Below are 11403 nucleotides of genomic sequence, written 5' to 3' on the forward strand. Positions count from 1 at the left end.
AACCTTCGCGCTTTGTTGGTCACTCCTTCAACTGCACCACATATTATTTCTCTGTATTTGCTGAATACGTTTCTTGAAAATGTTTTTTTAGTTTAAAGTCTCATCACGACTGTTTGATTGATTGATTGATTGATTGTGAGGTTTAACGCGCCGACGCAACGCAGGCGATGAGGCGCGCCGTAGTGGAGGGCTCCGGATTAATTTTGATCACCTGGGGATCTTTATCGTGCGCCGAAATCTCGTACACACGGGCGTTTTTGCTTTTCGCCTCCATCAGAAAAGCGGCCGCCGCGGCCGGGAATCGAACCCGCGAGCTCGTGCTCAGCAGCGCAACGCCTTAGCCACTGAGCCACCGCGGCGGGTATCACGACTGTTTCCGTACAAACAAAAGACATATTAGCCTGAATGGGAGTTCTTTGGTTGAAATACGCCTTTTAAACTCCTCACAGCAGTCGGCCTCCTTCCAGGTGTGGTAGCATGGTGGTGGAAAAACTGCCAGTTTACACCGCGTGCCACGAGCCGTCGTTATTAGGCGCATTTTCAACGATTGTACCTCCACACAAAACGCAGTATCTAGCTGTGAATACAACGTTTGCCCTAATGGGCATATTAAAAACTTCCACGCCTGCTTCTCTTTTGCCTTCATCCCTTCAATCTACGCTTCCTTACAAAATGGCTGCCAGTTGGTGTCGTGTGTCGTGTGAGCTCTAGCGTCCCCGAAAATTTATTGCCGGTTTGGACTTATGCCGCACGAATCCATGTGAAGTGCTTCCCGACAGCCGAAGCTCGTTGCGAGCAGTGGAACCAGCCTAGACTTACGTGCGACGCACAAAAACGACGCCTCAGAGTCGCCGACCTTCGAGCCGACGGTGTACACCAGCGAGCCGACACGAGGCCTCAATGCAGTGATCGCTAACGGAGAGTGGCTCATTAAAATCAACGCGGTTGTGCCTCTGCGAGGTGGTTGAAAATAAGATTTGAACCTCTTTTTAAAGCAAAGCATTCTAGCTCTACCTTCCAACGGGTCTTAAGCCGCGTGCGGGACAACAAACTCTTAACGCGTCGGAGGCGGCAGCGGGAGGAGTGAGGGCGGAAGGTTTCACTCATGAAGTACAATAGAGATGGCGACGCGAATTTACCCAGCATTTCCCGCGCGTGTGTGCCTGCTCGCCGGCGGGGGCGTTGGCAGTACGACTTTGTCGTCTGCTGCAGCGGCGGTTGTTTTGGGCGTGTTCTGTGGCAGATTCGCGCCAATTGCGCGGTGCCTTAGCACGGCTTGATTAACGTCTTCGCCAGCACATCCAAGGTAACCCGCATCCGATGGAACTAGGTGGCCGTACGGCAAACATACGTTAAGGATTGGTTTGAAGGGCGGGAAAACAAAATGTACAAACCCCATACGAACATCTGGTTGCTAGAGAAAGGCTACCTTTTCCCACTGCTTTCCACGAATGGGAAATTGGTGATTACCAATTCGTTTGTGTTTTAAGAGGTATTACAAATGCGAAAGTAGCAACAGGTTCTGATAAATAGAAATTATAAAAGTTACCTCACCTTTCTCGCGATTTTCAAACTTTCTAAAGTAACTAGCTTAAATCTGTACAAATGGGAATCACTAAGCTCGCACACCGAACTGTTTCGGTGTCTGCGCTTGTGTAGCGCAGTGGTGTAGCCCCAAGCTAGCACATCAGGATGGCAAAGTTCCGCTGTCTCACCATTTGAAAGACGCTACTCCGTTTTCTTTCTCCCGACTCACGGCCTCGCTACAGCGGCACCATCCACAGCTCTATCCCGGCCGTGGCCGACGCTGCTGCTCCTGCGTTCGGGACGTTGCCCCAGCGAATTCCAGGTAACGGCTGGCAGAATCTCTGGTTTCACTCTTTGTAGAGCCACGTGTGTCAATTCAAAGTGACGTCGAATGGGCAGTTGTTGTGGGTGTTGATTAAAGCTTTGCTTCCAAACCACCTTCACAGCATGAGTTAGAACTAATTTTTTATTGTAACCAATATTTTGGAGACTTATGCCCCTTGTAGTGTCAAAAAAAGTGTGTTTCCCGCGTCGCTGCACGGGCGATTCTCCGCCACTGGAGGTGAGGGTTGTGCGTGAGAGAGGGCGCCATGCCCGGAACGTCAATAGGGAGTTCGAAAGGTGCGAAAGCAATGCGTGTTTGCCCGGGTCTGGAACAGAAGACTCACTTATTCACACTCGCGAGCAGAATTAAAAGTGGTCGTGGGTGCCCGTCCTTTACTTCGTCCGTGTCTCCCATTTTTTGTGCAATTATTTTTAGTTATGGAATACCAACATGCCCAGGGCACTACCCTTATTGAAAAGTGGCCGCACCGTGAACGGCTTGTTAGGTGTTTTGTTAGGCTGTATCTGTGGCTTATTGGCACGCGAAGGTGAAGTTGGCCGGTCAAACGTCGCAGGGCCGCTTTTCTTGAGAAGTGCGTGTGGTGCCCGTCGCGTCTGCTACGAAGAAGGTGACTGCTGCGTGCCGCCGGCGATTCATTTCTTTCAATGGAAGGGAAGAAGGTCGGAGCCCGTGGGAGCTCTCCGTGCGCTAGGCGCGTGTAACGATAACCAGCAAACGCCATTCGAGGGAGCATTCTGTAGAGTGGACGTATGACTGCTTATTTTTCTTTTTCTTTGGGTGGGGGGAAGGGGGGGAGGCGCAGGCGTCACACCAACCGAATTTTTTTCTTAAGTTGGGGTGAAAAGAGAGAGGGGAAGTCCAAGGTGGGAAAACCGGAAGCTCCCTCCAACAACACTACACGCGAGGAAAAAAGAGAAAGGCAGCATTTTGAGAAGTTGGTCGCCACAAGGGCCTCGCTCCCTCCCGAACAGCACTTCGTTTTGACCAACTAGTGAGCGCAGGTAATGAATGGCGCCTACCATTGTCCCTGAAGAAGAAAGTGTATGACAGCTGCATCTTACCTCTTACTCACCTACGGGGCAGAAACTTGGAGGCTCACTAAGAGGGTTCAATTTAAATTGAGCACGATCCAACGAGCAATGGAACTGGAGATGATAGGTGTAACATTAAGGGACAAAAAGAGAGCGGAGTGGGTGAGGGAACAAACGCGTTTTAAGGACATATTAGTAGAAATTAAGAAATGGGTGATGGCAGGGCATCTAATGCGAAGGCAAGATAACCGTTGGTCATTAATAGTAACAGAGTGAATCCCTAGAGAAGGCCAGCGTGACAGGGGGCGGTAAAAAGTTAGATTGGCAGACGATATCAGAAGTTTGCGGGGGGAAATGGGTCGCAGTTAGCGCATGACCGGAATAATCGGAGATTAATGGGAGAAGACTGCCCTGCAGTGGGCGTAGATAGGCTGGTGATTTTGATCATGATGATGAGTGAAGGTGTCTTGGACGGAAAAGCATTTTTAGGTAGCTATAAATGAACATTCCGACATTGCGGAAAGTCTGACACAAGAGTGACAAGTGCGGTGCCATTACAATGGCGTTTCTTTATATTTTTGTGAGGTCGGATTCCAAATATGCTTCTGTATTTGTTGCCGTAAAATAAAAGCGTTTCATTGACCCTGTAATGCATCTGCTACTGTGGCTTCCTAGGGAACGTGCCAGGAGGCGTGGCAACGTCGGCGTTTGGGAGGCAAGTGCAAGGAAACAGCGCATCAACGACACGCTCATCTCATTGTTTGCAAATGGCTTACATTTTTTTAGTTGAAGATTGTTGTATACTAAGTTCTTATTAAAATACTTCCTGTTCTCGATGTAGGTGTTTTGTTGATTCAGTGTTTTTATTCGGTTACTAACGTGTTCACATGTATAACGTGTTTATAGGATTGCAATGCAATAAATTGACTGTGTGCTGAAAACAAACATTCAACGTTCTGCCACTCAACATCTCAAGCGGAAAAAGACTAGAAATTATGTAATCCTAAAGGAAAAATAAAAATACGGCATTTCCGCTCATTAAGAACTTCCCAATACAGTAATAAATTCCTCAACGGCGCATATATCAAACGCCCAAAAACAGAAAATTCCTCGAATCCATGTGAAAACTGCTCGCAACGCAGCCCCCAAAAAATCCCAGTTGGAGGAAGGAATATACTCCCAGTGGTCCTCCTGAAAACTCCCATTGCAGTGACAATAAAATGATACCCCCATATGCAACTGAAAAGACTGCTGAAATGCGAGTAAGGCGACACTCCCATCGGAAGGGGTTTTGAAAACTCCGTATTGGTACTGACTTATGCGACAAAACCTGTACTCCCATTTCGGCCTATTTGCGTCTCTCGACAAAATAGGTTTTTCGATCGTCTGCTAACGTATTTGGGACCTTTCTACCACTATTCGACATCGCCCGTTTCGTTTTACGTATCATATTTGGCGCCGTCGATACGAGATCAGCTTGGCCGTTCAAATTGTCCTGCATTTTTAAGGCTAAAATCGTTTTTATTTCTCCAAAAAAACAGGCAAGAACTGTCGTTGTTTGTGGTGTAAGGAAAAGACAACACAAATTGCGTACAACGTGTAAAGTTTGAACGCGAGTTGAGCAACAGTTCGTCCAGGAAACTTCTTTGAATCCTTCCATTTATCGTTGTAGCACTTTAAATGCACGTATACATACATACATACATACATACATACATACATACATACATACATACATACATACATACATACATACATACATACATACATACATACAGGGAACAAGAGGGCGTTGAAGATGGTCACCAGATAGAAATAATACCTTGGGGATAGTAGCGGCCTCAGACCTCTGCCAACGTTTCTACAAGGAGACTTGCCTTTTTCAAGGCTTCAGGGGTCATCTCTGGCACACTGTTTTAAAGATACAGATTTAGTTGAAGAGAGACAAGGGAGGTTGTTAAGAACGGGGCCGGAAGGAGGACAGCAGAGTGGGTCAACGGTCGGTTGAAAGGAGCGAAATAGTGAGAGAGAAAGGGAGGTGTGGATATTGTGAGAGGACCCCGCAATAGAGAAAGAGGGAAGACTACGCGAGAGTCGGAGAAAACAGGGGGGGGGGGGGGGGGACCGGTTAAGCTGGGCTGCGCTGGGGCCGGGCGACCTCAAAGGAGGCTTCCGAGAAAATCGGGGACGAGAGGGGCGTCTTGGGGTGCATTGCGAGGTTACTGAACTGTGTGTAAGAGAGAAAACTCGTAAACAGCAACAGCCCGTATAGTTTGAAGAATTACGACTGGGGAGGTTCACAGTGTTCACAGAAGAATAGAAGGGGTATGCTTTGGTGCAACTCACGCGGGTTGCACCCGCGTAAGTTTCACCCGCATTCAAGGACTTCTTTTTTGTTTTCTTTCTTTTTCTTTTGTTTTTCCTTTTTCCATTTTGCGTGTGTGTGTAAACCAGGTAGTAAGACGAAATGCCGAAGGTCGAAGGAGGCGAGTGCGCGTGGAATGTCGAAATTGGCTAGGAGCAACAGAGGAGAAAAAAAAGGGGTGGGGGAGAGAAGCACAGAAATTATATTCAAGTATCAGTTTAGGGGATGGGCAGGCAGGAATATTGCGAATGGAGATGCCCACTTTTTGTAAGAGCATTATTTTTCTGTTCGATTCAGATATCGCAAGGTTTCTAGGCTGCCTTTCGAAGCATTGATTCCAGCCGGCCCCAGGCAGTTGAATTAATGGAATAAGTACGATTCTCTGTATTTCCGGTCCCTTGGAGACTTAAAGTTTGACTGCAGAATATAGAGCTTGAGATCATCGAAATTGTGGTTCGGCTGGTTGAAGGGTTGCTCGAATGCTATGGAGGCACTTTTATGAGTGTCGGCCCGATTTCCATTCAGGTGTAAGTTCATAGGTTGACTTACGTAGCACAGGTAGCACAGCAAAAAAAACATATCCTTTCCGACCGGAAAGAAATTTTAACGCTACAATGTGCACATGCGGATTTATGTGTACCACGTATTGAGATATGTGCCGCGATAAACAACCACACAAAAAACAAGAATATTTTTTTCAATTGCATGTACATCATATACCATTTTGCAATGATTCGTTTTTAACGCATGAAAAGTTCTGGAAGCCAAAAAGTACCCAAAATAAAACGCGTAAGCATATTCAGTGGTTAGGATTGATTGCCACTGTTAGTAGGATAGGCAGGTATAGTATTGATTTTTTCCTCCCATACAGTAAGCATTACAGTCCATACAAATATAAAAATGGTACAAGTGCAGCGAGCCTGTTCGATAAGATAAAGATGGTTACGGCAGAAGTTCGATGTACCAATTGTGCTTCCTAGTATACTGGAAAACGTGTCTGTTCTGTGGCAACGTTACACAAAACTTCGCCTAGCATTTACTTAACAGCAACAACGTATTTTTGGGGCACATAGCTTCCTTTCGCACAGTCATCACAATAGCCCGTTTGTTTGAAAGTGAACAACATGTAGACTGAAGAAAATATACATAGTGGCATTTCGCGAGCCCCGCCAATATTGCTAAATCTCTAACTTCGACTTTCAATGTTTTTAGAAATTAAAAAAAGTGTTGGGTTGAATAATTGCATGACTATGATGAAATCAACGATGATACAAAATCCTTGTCAATAAAAGAATATTGTTTATTCAAAAACTACAACAACAAACACAAGCAAAGCCTGCGCAGTTGAAATACTTCTTGCAGGGCTTTGTGGTCTCGAGATCGCATATAACCTCGCAAAATGTGGGACCTCCTATTGTTATGTTATTGACGTTCTGCTGGTATCGTGCTCTGCAGTACTGAGAGAGGTTGAAAGCTCACAAAGAATTTTAACCAAAGCAAAACCACCGTTTATTCCACTCAACCAAAAAAGAACGCGAGTTTGAGTACGGGTACGGCCGCTGCTGTAGTAGTGCCCCATTCAAAAAGAATGTGACTATCTAGGGTAACTTCAACAGTGAGAGTCCTCTCGTAGATGACCTCACAATAGGTACCCTTAGTATATTGAAAATTGCGCAAAAATATACTAACAGTTCCTAATCAAGCACCGCAATGGAATCAACAACTCCGTTAACGTTACAAAACAAACATGAACTTAACCTTACTGCGTGTATAGGCAAACTAAAACGGCTTGCACGGATTGCTTAGGAGTGGCTCCGCAATAGTCCCATGAAAACACTATAACTGTTAGGTAACATGTATATTAAATAAATACTCAATAGCGAATATTGTGCCTTGTGCGAACAGCCAGAGTATAAATAGTTTTGTGTATTCCTTCTTTTTCTGTCACTTATTACACGCTTGCGTTATGCGCTCGGCGTCACAGGCGAGAAACAACTGCAACGCAACAAATTTCTCGAGGGGGGCTCTCCGCTATTCCATGGGCCTATTTCTTCTCTTGATGCCATAGTGATTACGATACGCTGGTGTCGGTGTTCGTGGCAATCCCTTCGCTGCGCAGGACGCATTTTGGGAAGTTGTTCCGCATTGATATAGACACGAGTGCTTATTGCTCCTTGAAAACAAAAATAAGGTCACCCTTTTGTATTTGCAGGTTCTGAACAATGCTTTGCGTCTGCAACAACAATCCTCGCGCCGAATCACTAGCCCAAGCAAGTTACACAAGGAAGCGATAACATATACTTCGGAGGCTGCATCAAACAAACCGTTTTTTCTTGAGACTGGGACGAATTCCGATTTCTTCGAAACAGCAATGCAGATGACGCTCCGATATCAAATATAGACACTTGAAGAGAACAACTCCTATTGGACATAAAAACCACTACGAAAAAGCTTGTCAGGACATCCCATCCCTAACCATTAATGCCAGGCTTGCCCACCTTTGGGAGGCCTACAAAAGCATCCAAAAGCGCTGGCGCAGACAAAAACACAACCGCAAGCTTAAGTTGCACATGGCCTCACTGGAAAGAGAAATAGCAGCACACGCCAGCGAGCTCGCACGAGACCAATGGGACCAAATTTGCGACCAGCTTCAAGGAAATCTAGGGATGCAGAAAACATGGCAGCTTGTCAGACACCTCATCGATCCTAACCACAGCAAAGCTGAGCATAGAAACCGTCTAATACAGTTCGTGCATGATTTCCCAGCATCTGACACAGACCTCCTTGACAAAATCCGTGACACATATTTGCCCCCGAGTCCTAGCCCCAAGCTCCCAAAATACACAGGCCTCCCAAATTCTGAAATGGACCGAGACATCTCGGAAGCGGAGCTCAGGGCGGCCATCGCAAAACTTCGCACCAGCTCAGCTCCTGACCCCGATGGGGTAACTAATAATGCACTCCGCAATCTGGATGACAAATCGATTGCATCCCTAACGCATTACATGAACGAGTGCTGGAGATCAGGCACCCTACCTCGGTCGTGGAAACATGCCAAGGTAGTTCTGATTCCCAAGCCGAACAAACCTCTCGCACTCGAACATCTACGCCCTATTTCACTTACCTCCTGCCTGGGTAAGCTCATAGAGCACATCATAAACTCGACTGTCAAATCACCTCATCGACACAGAGCAATTCGCCCATACGATGGTAGGTTTCCGAGCCGGTTTATCTACACAAGATGTGATGCTCAGACTCCATCATCACGTCATACGACGTTCGCCTGATAGGTTAGATTTATCGGCAGTGCTAGCACTAGATCTGACCAAGTCGTTCGACAACGTTGGCCACGAGACCATTCTCAAAGGCCTGCAATCGATCAATCCTGGAGTACGCACCAATAACTACATCAAAGACTTTCTCTCAGACAGGACAGCTGTCATACACGTGGGTGACCTCGTAACCCCCCTTTTCTCAGTTGGAGGAAAGGGTACTCCTCAAGGAGCCGTCCTTTCCCCACTCTTGTTCAATCTGGCCATCCTAAAAATCCCGAAGAGGCTAGAAAAAATTCCGGGCCTCCATCATAACCTGTACTCGGATGACATCACTGTGTTGGCCAACTGAGGTAGCGATGCCCAAATTGACGAAATCATGCAGAAGGGCATCGACATCGTCATAGAGGAAGCTGGAAGAGCGGGACTCTCTTGCTCTCCATCTAAATCCGGGCTGCTTTTACTTCCGTCGCCGGCTCAAAGACCACCTCAGAAACCGAACATTGAGCTCCACATAAACGGCAAACCGATCCCAGAGGTCCCGATAATCCGAGTCTTAGGGCTAAGAATAGAAAGCAAACGCAAAAGTGACAGCTTGATAAGCCTAATGAACCGAGCCGCGGACCAGACGGCCCGACTTGTCCGCAGCGTCACCAACCGCCATAAGGGCCTCACCGAAAGCGAAAAAGTTCGCATTCTCCGAGCCTTTGTCATAAGCCGGCTGGTTTACTCCTTCCCTTATCTCCTCCTAACTAAAGCCGATATTGATAAAATAGACTTTCTAATTTGGCGAACCTATAAATTGGCGCTTCGACTCTTTCCCGGCACTTCCACTCCCCGATTGGACGGAATGGGTCTCCACAATACAGCTCAAGAGCTGATAGAAGCCCACTTAACGAGTCAGTATGAGCGACTGGCCCGAACCAGCACGGGGAGGCACATCCTTCAAAAACTGGGTATCGGTCACCATATAAACTTCGCGCAACTACATCCCATCCCCGCATCAATACACTCCCAACTAATAATCAAACCGTTGCCCTGCAATATGCACCCTCAGCGCCACGTCGCTAGGAGACTAAAGCGAGCGGAAGCACTCCACAAGATGCACGGCAACAATCCCAGAGTTGTATATGTCGACGCGCCAGAATACCGATTCCACGACGCATACACGATTGTAGCCATGAACAATGCCAAGGAACTCCCTAATTCTGCCCCCATTCGGTCCCCCCGCCCAGAGACAGCGGAAGAGGCGGCCATAACCCTATCTCCAACACTCGACCCCACTCCCAGCACGATCATTTCCGATTCTAAAACTGCAATTCATCATTTTTTCCTCTATCGCATCTCAGAGCCGGCACTCAAAATTTTGACAGGAAACTCTGCCCGACCCCTAAAACCGCCAGTTTTTCTGACCTGGACGCCCGCGCATTCGGCCCTCGAAGGGAACGAAGCGGCCCACGAACACGCCCGAGGACTCACGATCCGGGCTGGGCCCAGCCTCTATCCCTACCACGGGGCGCCATCTGCGCGGGATCGCCTGGTCTCTTTTCACGACATCACTATGCCCTACCGCCTCTCCCGCTTGACCTATCCTGGGGGGGACAAACCTTTAGACAATTATAAGGCTCACACGTGGCGACTTCAGATAGCCACCTTTCCTAATCCCGCCGTCCTCACGCACATCCACCCAGCTCTGTACCTCACTTTGGCCTGCTGCTTATGTGGCGGTCATGCCACACTATCCCACATATCTGGCTTGCCCGAAAAACCCCTTTCCCGAAATACCCTCCAAGGAATGGTGGGAGGCCGCGCTGCGCAGCTCGGACCCGGACCTACAGGCCCGTCGCCAGGGCTGCCGAGGTCACTGATAAGTTCACGCTGGCAGCCATCAACGCGATCTAACCACCAGCATCGCTTTCATGATGCATGATCACTGATAGTCCTCAAAATAAAGTTTATTCTCTCTCTCTCTCTCTCTCCTTGAGACTGCTTTGAGGTCACCGATAACAAGAAAGCGCGTCCCATGACAGCAGCAGAATGAAGAAATCTGTTGCAAAGGTTTGGTATCACAGAGATGGTTCATTGCACAAATAAACAACAAAAAAATACAAATTTCTAACAAGAACTAATAATTTCCGGATCAAAACACATATACTTCAACCAATAAATGCGTTGTGAAAATGGTAACAGGAACTTTTAATATAGAGCAGCAAAAATACTTCTGGTAAATTTGTTTAGCTTCATGAGCAACTTGTTACATGCTCGTAACCGTCGCTCCAGTCTTTTAGTCGAAGTCATATGGAATATATGATAAAACATACCCTAAAAAGATGTATCGTGTAAGGTCATTCAATTAACACTGCTCCTAAAAGAACCCCCGCTTTAGGGAAACAAACGATGTAATTACATTTTGATCACCTAATCATATATTAATGCCTTGGTTTACAAGAATGTAGATGGAGTTAGGAAGAGTACTATTTGTATTAAAGGAGATTGAAAACTTCCTATACAAATGTTTTTTCATACAAATGTTTTTTCATAGAACATTTCAGTTAAGCGAAGGGCTCCAGACAACCCCCTAAAACCGCTACTGCACTCGACGTCATGTGCACATAGGTCCCAAGTTTCGTCCTCAGAAAAATCCCTTCCCAACGGCAATTTACCTAAAAGAGCACTTATAAATAAAACTTATAGCGATGTAAATTAACTGTCGTCAGTCTTCTATCTATATTGTTTTTGCTGTTCCGGTCCGCGTATTGGTGCATTAATGCTTGGCAATGTTTTCCCGGTGTATTATACCTAATTGGCATCAATTTCTGTTACCGAGCTGCGGAGTAGGTGAAAAGGCCACAGCTTCAGTCC

General features: G+C 46.8%; 1 protein-coding gene across 1 annotated transcript in view; it reads right to left on the reverse strand.

Moving 5' to 3' along the window:
- LOC144169166 (uncharacterized) overlaps positions 1-11403 on the reverse strand; it is a 577944-nt gene that overhangs the window by 514939 nt on the left and 51602 nt on the right. The window lies entirely within an intron of this gene.

This window comes from Haemaphysalis longicornis, unplaced genomic scaffold (assembly GCF_048455015.1).
Source record: "Haemaphysalis longicornis isolate Haplotype H1 unplaced genomic scaffold, Haemaphysalis longicornis Haplotype H1 scaffold_2, whole genome shotgun sequence".
Classification (NCBI taxonomy): domain Eukaryota; kingdom Metazoa; phylum Arthropoda; class Arachnida; order Ixodida; family Ixodidae; genus Haemaphysalis; species Haemaphysalis longicornis.